Source organism: Mastigoproctus giganteus, chromosome 12 (assembly GCF_048544385.1).
Source record: "Mastigoproctus giganteus isolate SK-2022 chromosome 12, ASM4854438v1, whole genome shotgun sequence".
Taxonomy (NCBI): Eukaryota; Metazoa; Arthropoda; class Arachnida; order Uropygi; family Thelyphonidae; genus Mastigoproctus; species Mastigoproctus giganteus.
In genome coordinates, this window is record NC_143586.1 from 37,662,889 (window position 1) to 37,675,115 (window position 12,227).

General features: G+C 38.2%; 1 long non-coding RNA gene across 1 annotated transcript in view; it reads right to left on the reverse strand.

The window, feature by feature from the left end:
• LOC150076902 (uncharacterized) overlaps nucleotides 1-8,137 on the reverse strand; it is an 85,898-nt gene extending 77,761 nt beyond the window's left edge. The window contains exon 1 of the long non-coding RNA XR_016547680.1: nucleotides 8,024-8,137. This is a non-coding gene — a long non-coding RNA (uncharacterized LOC150076902). The remainder of the gene's footprint in view (nucleotides 1-8,023) is intronic.
• Nucleotides 8,138-12,227: the final 4,090 nt, after the last annotated feature.

A 12,227-nucleotide genomic window follows, 5' to 3' on the forward strand; every position in this document is an offset into this window, starting at 1 on the left:
CTCCAAACACGCACGCTTGGATTAAATGAATTTTAAAGTTGACATTTTCACGAGTTCCAACGACGCATGCTCCATAAAGTGTACGCTTAACTATGTGGTTTGCGGAGGTGTTGATGTTCACTTTGCAAAATAGATGAGGATGAAAAGGGCACCGAAATCGTTGGCTCATGCATCCCGTTAGGGCTGTTATCTTTTGTCTTTAATCGACTCCTTGCGAGGAAGATGCGAGCGGGTCTATGCGAAAACGGACGGTCATTGTCACGCAGCTGTGTAATTAAGATGGAGATCAGTCCATCCTTTTTTGATGGTTTTTATCTCTGGAGAAAAACAGAACTGTGAATCTGCAACTAATTTATGTTCTTTACTGACAAATTCAACGTGTTCTTTCGTAGATAAAAATTTAATAATCATTACGTTGCAGAGGGAAACACGAAAGGTATTAGAACTTCTATTTCAGTACAGTGTGTGGGTTGAAGGTTGAGAAAATAGGAGATACTTGTTGATTGGACTTGGATTTCTTTAGATTGCAATTGTAATGAAATAAGTACAATGGAAGGCTGTTCCAAAGAACAGAAGTAGAATGAATAATTGAGGAAAAGTTCACTCTGTGAGTTGAGTTTAGAGTTGGAGAGTTAATGGATATTGACTAGTTGAGGTAGGTGTTCGAACTGGTTTGGAAGAGAAAATGGAATTACAGATGCCATTTCAGAATATCCTGGAAGTGGTCAGAAAGGCATGCAGTAGAAACGGAAGATCAGAGAGTGGAGAGAATTTGAAGGAGATGGGTCATGAATTGCTTCTATAGGGGTGGAATACACTTAAATATAAATAGTTAAAGAATATTTCCTGATGCCATCGAGGCAGTGTTACGTGGGTCGGAAACTGCTAACTTGGGAGGATACACAAACTAATGATTCTTTGCGCAGCTTCTATTGGAATGAGCAGCGGTCTGAAAGGCAAGTTGCTGGGGATCTTATGAGTTGCTGCGAGTCATCATGGAACAAGTAAATGCATGGGTTGTGTTACGAACAAATGCATGTACACCAATGCTAGGAGTATAGTAAATAAATTTGATGAATTTGAAGCGCTGGTCAAGACATCAAAGGCGGATCTTGTTGGGATATCAGAGACGTGGGGTCACACAGATATAAGGAATGCAGAACTGGAATTTGGGGAGTACAATGTGTACAGAAATGATAGATAGGATAAAAGGGGAGGAGAGGTTATGCTGCTAGTTTAGAAACACACAAAATCTAAGTCAGTACATCCAGTTGGAAGCTACTAGGCTTTTCATGCCAACTAAGAAATACTGTTTAAGGACCAAATGGACATCAGAATCAAGTAATGTGACTCGTGGCAGAGAAGAAATATGCGTGGGATGCATACAAATTATCAGGAGACACAGTAGCCTATGGAAGATACTGTATAAGTTAGTCGGTAATCAAGTCACAAAGAAGGTTAGGCAAGCGAAATCTCTGGCAAAGGATACAAAGAAAAACAGCAAAGACTTCTTTACTTATATCAACTCTAGAAGGAATGAGGATGAATCAGATTGATCCACTTAATATCAATGGTTCGACTGTTGATGATCCTGCGCAGATAGCTGACAAACTGGACAAGTATTTTACACCTACAATCACACAGAAGAAATTCTGTAGGGAAGTGGAGGACAGAAGCTTATTAAACTCTAATAGGGTGCTAAATGATTTTGTAATAACTGAGAGTAAAGTGGAGGAGAAATTGAAGTTAAGCATAAGAAAGGCACCCGGGGTGGATGGGATCTATCAAGTTATATTAAAGGAGGCGGCAAAGGAAGTAAGTAAACCCTTAGCCCCAATTGTGGCAAAGGGTATAAGACGTGTAGTAGGTGTCTTATGTAGTATAAGACGAGACTACTATTTTGACAAGAAGCGAGTTTCCTACTTAGCCTTTTTAAAATCGAATTTTGGTTTATTAGTAACTTTTAAATAAGTTACTAATAAACCAAACAGACTCAGTGGTAATCGATAAGGATTACCACTGAGTCTAAAATTATCTAGTGATTATTTCAAAACGCTTGATACATTTCTTTACAGTTGGCACAAATACCATTGGCACCCGTGACCTCACGTTCAAGTTCAGTAGTTTTTCTGTTAGAGTCCCTTCCATAATCTATCCAACTCACCAGCAATATGGATTATTTATGATTGTACCGTGTCCATTGAGCAAAGGTCCTCTCTAGTTCACTTTTTTTCCCAATAAATAAAACTCTATGTTTCCATTCTTGGCTCCATTGACTAAACATTTCTCTTACTCAAGACCTCAATTTAATTCCTTCAAAGGCATCCACCCTGTTCTTCAAGATGTCATAAAGGCTCATAAGTGGAACGTGAACACTCGCCCTATCAGCATTTTAGATTCCCACATGGTATCCTTAACTATAATCACTGGAAAAATGTTCATGACAAATCTCAGAGACCTTTGTTGTTTTTGAAGAAATATTACCTAAAGGAGCGCTTCAGCCTTTCTTCTTGGATGGTTCAGTTATTGGTGACTCGCATCAGAGCATACTCAATGATTTTATCCATCGACAGCTCTAAGGAAACGATGTATTGGTATTGGTATTTAAGGGCATAAGGGCAACTGAGGACAAAATGTGCCAAGGAAAAGATGTTTATTACAGTACATATCTGTTGATGACCTATTGAAAATCACCTCAAGGTCTTCAGATTTAATGTACACATGCTGAAAAAATGATTACATGATTAACGAGATAATGGTTACCATTTTAAACATTAATCATTTTAACTCTGTGAGATATCAAGAAAAATACTAGATGGAACCCTATTATAATGTTATCAATCCTAGTCGACGGTATATTAAAGATACGTGTGGCTACTTTGGGTTTCGCCAACAATAAAAGGAGTTGATTGCTAGGAAACCAATCTGCTACCGTCCCATTGATCTTATCGCCTTGAAGAAGGCACCCAAAGGTTAAAGCTATGACCTTTAGAAACCGTATTCAAAAGGCCGAAGATGTAGTTGAAGAGTGACAAGTGAAGGTTGTATGTTGTGTGTAGCAGCACCTCGCCTTCACATGATTGGTCTGCACAAGTTCGTCCAACATCCTGATAGCTGCTTCATTAATGAAGCAGCTATCACAAAACATGGTGCAAAGGCAATAACCGGTTCAATAGTGAATCTTAAGAGTGGCCCCATGCTTCATGCAAAATAATCGCATGAATTTTAATAACGAAGTGTCCTCTGTTATCCTACTTCACTGAGGCAAGAGGTAGGTAGAGGAATTATGATGCAGTCAAATCTGACTTAAGATTGAATTTCTTTTTTTTTTGCTTCAAAATCCGTCAGATTTTATCATCCGGGTATCTAAAATTTCCAAAGGCATTTGAAATGTCAAGTTCAACTGCATATGTTTCTTCAAACTTTTCTATCTATATGAATATGCAGCCAACGTAACCAAAAAGATCCTCTTTGGATCGACAGTGATGGATTAGCGATCATTAATCAAAAGGGAGGATTCAAAGTTGCATAAAAGTTGGCTGTTAATCGATTCACCCATTCCTTTAGAAAGAGTTGAAGTAAGGGCAGCAGGACAATAATTGGCTGGAAAGATTTGTCTGCTTAGAAATATGCTGAATGGGGGAAAATTTTCAGACAGAACAGAAACACTACTAAAAAGAACGAGCTCTGGAAAAGATTTAAAAGCGGCTTCAAATATCTTCAGGATCGGTAGACTTCCGATATCATGTTTATTCAACATTTTTCTAATGTCTTTCTGCCGAAATATTAAAGAAGAAATCAAGCAGAAGTAGTAGTAGGGTTTTTAGGAGCATCAGTGACTAGGCCATATTGATCCGTGTGTACTTTGGTCAATTTTCTGTTTGCCAGACAAAAAGCCCAAGTTTCCCAGAGGAAAAAACTATGCTACCTTCGCCTGAAACCGACTAACTCGGCCACGTTTTGAAACAGGCCCATAAAGAACTCCTCTCATCGATAGGGCTCAAACTCAGGTCTTTTACGCCCAGTAGTGGGGAGGACGTCGATTCTAACAATTCTACTACCCACTAGGGCAAGGCATTGAGTAGTTTGTCTACTATTGTAAGAGGAACCTTACCAAGACATGAATCCAAGAATTAAAAGATAAGATGCTGATAGATCAACTTTAATTTCATTGGAAGATGCAATAGGACCATCAGCATGTGAACGAAGTGGAAGTAAGGGTTGGAATGGAACCAAAAAGCTCAATCACTTACATAAAGAAGATTCCTATTATTGTAACTTTCAAAATCGAATTGGGATTTTTTTAAAACTTGTGTTCAACTTGTTTAACGTATGCAGAAAACAACTTTAGAGATCTTAATGCAAGTCAGCTCTGATTTTCTTTATTATTTTCCTGAACAGCCTTATCTCTTCAAAACAAGGATAAACCACGTCAAAACCGATATCCATTATCTCTTCTTGTACACAGAATCAAATTTCATCTCGTCCATTCACTAAACCTTGGGCAAAGCAAGATTTAACAATGGACAAGAGTTTAAAGTGTAGTTGGAGACAAAAGATTTCATTCTCGTAAAAATGATTTCGGTAATGTTATCGATGCGACTGTAAGGAAAAATAAGAAACTTAAACTGAAGAACACCAAAAACATAAATCGCAGACATCTCATTTCATGTTTGAATAATTCTAAACAAAAGAGCTTGTCCCATATAAATGCAAGGTGTGGTTCTCACATAATCGAGTATTAAGATAACGAAAATAATAGCTACATGTTTATATCAGGTGATCAGTAAAGTTGGTGCTGAGGTTAATATTTTCACAAAATTAGGTGGATGTCTTTGTGGATGACGATTAACCGTCAATCCACTTTAAAAGTGGAAGTGGAGGTACAAGTGAGGTGAAGTTCGATTAAACAGTGGAAGCGAATAAAAACTTCCGCACATCTATTGTGCAACCACCCTTTCTCAATTTGAATTTATGCCCCCCATTTGTAGTCTCGGCAAGAGGAAAAATCTCATCAGCATTGAGTTTGCTCAAGCCATTCAAAGCCTTAAACAACTCAGTCAGATCGCCTCATGGGTGCCTAAAGTCCACACGGTGAAATTTGCAGACTTGAAGCCTTTCTTGGTAAGAGTACCTCTTCGTTTCCCTCACCAAACTCATTGCCCTATTTTGCACCCGTTCCAGCAGCTCCAAATCCTTCCTGAAATGTGCCGGACAGGGCGACCGGCACATTAGGAGGCGTTTGGGAAACGTTTCCATGGACATCACTGGGTCCACTCACCGCCGATCCTACCTCAGCATTGTTTTGGACCACGTTTTCCCTTCATGGTTAACGTGTGTCCAAATGGCACTGGACTCTTTCAAGAAGAAAACGCTCCATGCGATTATGCCCGCATTGTGGTTCGAGAATCATGTCCAAGCATTTCGTATTCTCTCTTGGCTGCCAGATTCTTCCAAAATCAATCCCTTTGAACAGTTGAGATGCAGTGGAACAAATGAGATGCGGTGGATCGCAGCATTTGCCAATTCATGCCAGTGCCTTGCACCGTTGCCGAAATTCGAGACGCCCCTCTATCCAGCTAGTCCTGGATACCTGAGGATTCCTTAGGCGGTCTCTTGGAGTCGATGTCACAACGGGTGCAAGCAGTTACCACGGCAATAGGCAACCCAACACGCTGTTAGGTAAGTGGTCATAAAGTTTTGGCTCATAAGTGTATGCGTACAGCGGGTATCAGATTAGGTATCCAAAAGTAAAAATACATTCAACAACATATATCTGTCAACAAATCATAAAAATTAAATTAAACGTTGCCCATGTGGCACTATGCAAGCAGTATTGAATGTAGCATCCTTCAGTTTTGAGTTCTACCATGCATTTGTAGATTTGCAGTAGCTTTTCCTCATCTACAGTGGTGACACATATGGAAAACAAAAAATAAACCAGTGAATGTCAACACAGCGTCAAAGCAGTTCCAGATGCACTACTTCTTAATGCGATCACCTCTTACCTAAACGCGTTTGTGCAGGTTAAAAGCCAAAGATTCTCCAAATAAAAATGAATCCAAAAATCCAGAAAGTCTTGCCTGAATTTTTAAAAGCAAACGATGTAAGTGCAACAATCAAAACCAAACGATGAGTGGAGCACGAGATTCAAATCTCGTGCAAGCGCCTCCACAATCATTGTTGAATGCAGCGATTGTAATACGGCAAATCACTGTTGCAGAAATCAGAAGTTAACACCAAAAGTAAATTTCACCAAGCGCATATGTTTTCTATTTAATGAAAAGCGAAGATCTTCTAAAGAACAAATCCGGATCAGGAAACAATTAATGTAAATATCACATCAGAAAAGCCAAAGCAAGGTCCTCCCTTCCCAACTGGAAGAATTCCTTAACTGTAGTCTTCGAGGAGAAACGAACCTATACCTTTTACATACTCTATGGAAGAACAGAGTTTTCGTAACCACTGGGCTAGCCACAAGGGCGTGAAAATCTTGATAAGACATTTTTTTTATCGCATATATGGATATATTACAATAAAGTTGCAATAAAGATTTTCTTTGTTCTCTCTCTCTCTCTACAATGAACTAATTTTTAAATGCAACAAACCAAAGAATCCAATCGTCTGTTAGTACCTTGGTAATGGCTGTGCGATGTTCAGTAAATAAACAGATGTGAGTGAGCTTGTGTGAAGAAAACAAAACGATGGGATATTATTGATCGTTAGAAAAAGAAGCAGCCAGCAATAATAATGCTCTATATGTGCAACAAACACGCCTGCCTCTTCACTCTTTCCTCTACCATCACCAGAAACACATTAAAGCAGTCGATAACTCTGTGTGTGGACAATCATTATTATCTTCCTAACATCCAGTTAATGACAATGGCGCCTTATATATAAAAAAAGTTAAAATTGAATTATGCGATAAAAAGGATTCAGGACAACATCGTTTACAAAGAGATTCTTGTATCTAATTTTCACGGACCTTAACCACACAGTTTCCTTGAAATAATACGAATCCTACCATCTTCTATGGACTTCAAAAAAGGGATCATCGTGCAACTTTTCACCCTCCATATTCGCCACATGCGGATTCAGTTCACAGAGGTCCAACGATCTCATTGATCAACCGAAAGATGATAGATGTATGCAGTTTGGAATGTTCTCCTAATTTCTACAAGTTATATTAGTGGCGTGGCAATGTGTGGTTAATGCCAATCTATTTGGTAGCGTAATTTAGCTGCGTTGGGAATATATCTGATTTATAGCGTCAGAATATGTCGGTGTAACGTGGTACGTGAGCGATCATTAATTGTCCCAATTCCAGTCGAGCAATATTAGTGAATGCAATCAACAAACCGCCAACAATAATAAATGATGAATTATTTCGGTTATTGGGTCATCAGAGAGGATAATCAATGCACAAAAGATTAATCGATACAAATGGATTCAATAGATGTAGGCCCGGATCGAAAGCAGTCTGTGGTAGAAGTTCTTTAGTCCAGTTCTTGAGATTCTTGAGGTTATATTCAAATATTTGAAATATCTTTCATCAAAACGCTTTAGAAGGTCTTTGGGACAAAAGAAATCAATATGGTTATTTATAGCTCCTGTTTAGTAACAATAAAATTAATTCGTATATTTTCAAGGATTGTTGAGTTCTTAGACCATTCATGCTTAAGTGGGGAGGCTCCAAATAGGAATGAATTTTGGATTAAAAAATTACTTCGGAATTCAGTGCAATCCAGATTTCTTTTCTTTAAATGAATTGAAGAATCTTGCCCATCTGCAAAAAGGTTGGGATGTAAGATGACGAATTTTTAAATAAAATCAAACTCGATACACAACTTTTCAATGATTAATATTTACTACATAAAGGGGTTGAAATGCATCCATCTCTTTAACAAAAATAAATAAATAAATAAAATCGAAACAAAAAAATAAACGGAAACTTAAAAGATTTGGGACGATGTTGAGAATTACAAAAACTGCCCATTTACCAAGGACAACTGCTGTCACTCACCATTCTGGTCTGTTCTACTCTGCATGCATCTGACCATTGGCCATTGAGCCCATCTGTCTCTCCATTGCCCTTAGGAACAATAACGAGCCCTCTCCAGTCGCTTAGGGTTCTCAGTACTTTTCGTACATAAATGCGCAAGCTGTGTTTGTTCACTGTACCAGAGCTTCTTCTGGTTTCCTGGCAACCAATGACGTCAAAGTGACGTACCGTACGAACTGGGGTTGGCACGGGAGACGCAGTAGGAGAAGCTACTATTTACGATGGCAAAACTGTGAATGCAGAAAATGCATAAATAACGTTATTTTTGAATGCAAAGAATTCTTCACCTGCTCGCGACTCGCTCATAGCTTCGTCTGCTACTTTATTCCAGTTTATAATTGCAAATAAACAAAAAACTTAATATGTGAGTGCAGTTTATTGAATATGGATTCAATATATCTTAACTGCATCATTAACTCATTTATTAACCAACAATAACAACAAAAAGACGCATTAAATACTACCAAAAGATCATTTTAGAAATAGGTTTCTTTTGCATAAATTAAAAATCAAGCTACACGCAGTTCATATAATATAAATTAATGCCACGACAATATTATTCTAGAGTGCTATATCCGGTTTTTTTTTTTTTGTTATTTGTATTTAAGTACGCAAAATATTTTGAAACTTTGAAAAGCAGACGATGTAAGCAACAATCATCAAAACCAAACGATGAATGGCGCACGAGATTCAAATCTCGTGCAAGCGCGCGCCTCCACGTTCATTGTTGAATGCGGCGATTTCTGCAACAATCACTGTTGCACAAAATCAGAAGTTAACTCCAAAAGTGAATTTAACCAAGCGCGTGTTTTTTTATTATTGCAAAGCGAGATTCTATAGAACAAATCCGGATTAGGAAACAAAAAAAAAATAATAATTAATATAAATATCACAACAGCAAATCAGATTATTTCCATTTAGTAATTAACGGTGCACAAAATAATAATAAAAAAACGGGATATACACAATTTTAAATAACTTTTGCCTCGTTGGACGACAAGCTTCTAGAACTACGCGTGCGCATTGTGTTTCCAATCGATAAGGCGCGCGCAAGCGACATTATTTCGTTAATCTTCGCACACCCAAACGTGTTGCAGCTTTGCGCCGATCGCTTGAGAATATTAAATTTGATTACTACCTATAACACCGTTACAGCCGATCGTCAATAAACGTGATGTTCAATGCTGTCCAATATATTTGGAGACCTGATGAGCCCTGGAAGTTGGGTCACGTCTGTAATACCTCAAATATTTATTTTGCTTAGGAGTAACAATATTTTTTAAAATGCATATACACACTATGGTAATTATACCTTTTGGATACTCCATCAACAAACATCTCCAGACTTCGCGTGGACTTCTATCGATGTTTCTGTTGCAATGTTGAGGTATCAATTTGCAGATTTGGATCAGGAGAGGCTAAAAAAAAAGGGACGTGTTATATCTGGTGGGCCACAACTTACACTCTCGTCGAAGTTCGTTGCTTGACGACCAAAGATAAAACCAGACAGAGAAAGACCAAAAGAGGGAGAACGAAAAAAAAAAAGAAGAAAAAAAAAAAAGGGAAAAAAATCCACTAGGAATGGGAAAGGCTGCAGTCCTGGTTTTCGGTCGTTATGGCAACCGAAAGACGTCATATAGCTGGGCAGGTCAGCGAGCACCAGGCAATAACAATTGGAACGATTAGTCGACTCTAAAACCCAGCCGATGTGTGGATGGAAAACGTTCTGGTGACCTGAATTGTTTCTGGTGGTTTAAAGGGGTGGAGGTGCACCATATGGTGGGCTAAGGTGCAATGCCACTCTTGTATGCATTTGGCAGAGAGCACGATTCACTTTGTCTTGTTTTTCCTGCGTGCATTAGTCATTCTGAAAGGCTTAGGTATCGGCAGCCCATAAAAGTGAAATACTTCGAGAAAAGTAAAGGAAAACGCAACAATACATGTAAAAGAGATTTTCTTTGCATTGTGCGCATGACCGTCCAACCAATTTGAAATTTTCATCTCTAATTATACTAACAGTTGCGGGTTCAATTAATACACAAGAAGAGCGTTGCCTCATCAAGGAGTTTATACTTCAAACTCTCTGAACTATGGTTCCATAAGAACTGGAGTTGTTTGTTTGTTCTATCGGTTGCTTTATTTGCGCTAAAGAAACCAAGGCTACGAGGCGTCAGCGTACTGTGTCTAAGTTTTATTCCATTGGATTCCTCTTTTTGCTGGATGAAAAATCTGAATTTACAGCAGATAAAACAATGTACCTTTTCGCCGAGACCGACTAACTTGGCCACATTGTGAAAAGTCCATAAAGCTTCCTCGTGGGTTCTAATTCCTTCTGTACGGAATTCGAAATGGCCTTTTCCAGACGGTATTGAATTTTGAAGGGCGGCAGAGTTAGTCCAATGATCAGGCCCAACTTTTCGTGCTGTACTGATAGTTTTTGTGGAGGTTCGTTGCAAGTAGCGATATTGTGAACTCAATAACGCCAATCTTTCAAGACTTCCATGGAGAACGACCTTAGAATAATTTCGCTTGTCAGGAAGCTGGAAGTCTTGGTTGGGAAAGAATAAGTAAAATTATGTTCTGATTCGCCCAAAGATACGATATGATTCTAATTATGAGACAAATTAAACAGTAGTCAGAGGGGCTCGTCCACCATTAAAGTCCTCTTTGAGGATAAAAGGAGAAATATTTTGTTCTACACGTAAAAAAATTGGTGGAAAATTCCTTGAAGGCTACTGATCAAAGAAGAATGTACACCATATTAAAACCTGATATACGTTATAAATCATCATCTTTTTCTCTTTTCTTGGTGTTCCAAAAGTTCCATTTATTCAACTGCTTATTAATTTTGAATTTTTATAGACAGAAAGTTTGGTCATTATGGAGTGAAATATGTTTCCAACTATAAGCAAAAAAATGCGATCTTTTCCATTCCTCATTCATCATGTGAAGATTCTAGGGTCTGCATTACAGCACAAATGTATCTTTTTCGCAGAAATGATTTGAATAGAAAAGGACAAAAAAAATTGAATTTGCAATAAAAGTTTGAATAAAATAAGTGGCATAAATCTAAATGGTTGCCCACACTCATCAGTTTTATGAGAAGGTTGAAAACAAGTCCAGTTTGTTACCTACACCAGCTTAATTCTGTAGCGTGTAATTGTAGTTAGATAGTTCATGGTCTTGAAGCGATGGTTATCCTCTTTACCCATCACTTCAGCTCTCTGTAACCATGGAGATATATAGAAGTTATTCGGCATTATATATTCCTCGCTTGCAGGTGTTGATACTTCCAGTTGTCTACTGCATCTATACGCCATCTTCCTCCACTCAAATCAGATCTCTAAAGTGCCGAGCTGAGGAGATGTTAATTATTCATGTCACGCACCCGTCACCAACTCTCTAACCAAATTAGGTGAAGGACAAACATCGACCCAACACGCCACCCATGTGACCGTTCGCTCCACGCGTCCTATATTCCATATTTTCTCGACTGCCTTTCCGATCTATGACATGCGACTTTCGTGCATCAGGACATAAATGGGCCAACCGGAATTCGGCGATGGATTCCATCTGCTCTGTCCTTGCAAGTAGTTCTCTACTTTGTGTAAAGCAGCTGGAAGTTCTCCTTAGATCAGACACCTTCCCGATAGCTTAATAGTGAATATATATCTGCTCGTGTTTTATTCATCACAGAGTCCAGTTCTATTTATTTGATTAGAGCTATTTTGATTCACCATGGACCAAAATAAATTTCGGATAAAAATAGAATTCCATCTAACTCAAACACCTTTGTCTCCTAAACTACTATAAAATAATTAATAAAATTTATTTGGTCATAGATGGCTCTTCGTGAATGCAATCAGCAGCAATATGCATTTTTTTCTGTAATGTCTTGTTTCTCAATAATCCTCTAGTGGAACTGAAAATCAACGTTGACTTCCATGATTTTATTGAATCCACTTCATTATCGATATCAATTATTTTGCGGAATTTAAACACAGGTGTACACATTTCAAAGTTGAAGATAATGTATTGTTATTGTAGAAGAGGGTTTTGCTGGACGAAAAACTCGAGTTTCCAGGCGAAAAAAACATAACATCGCCTGAGAACAACTAACTCAGCCACGTTGTGAAAAATGCCCATAAAAATTCGTCCATCAAAA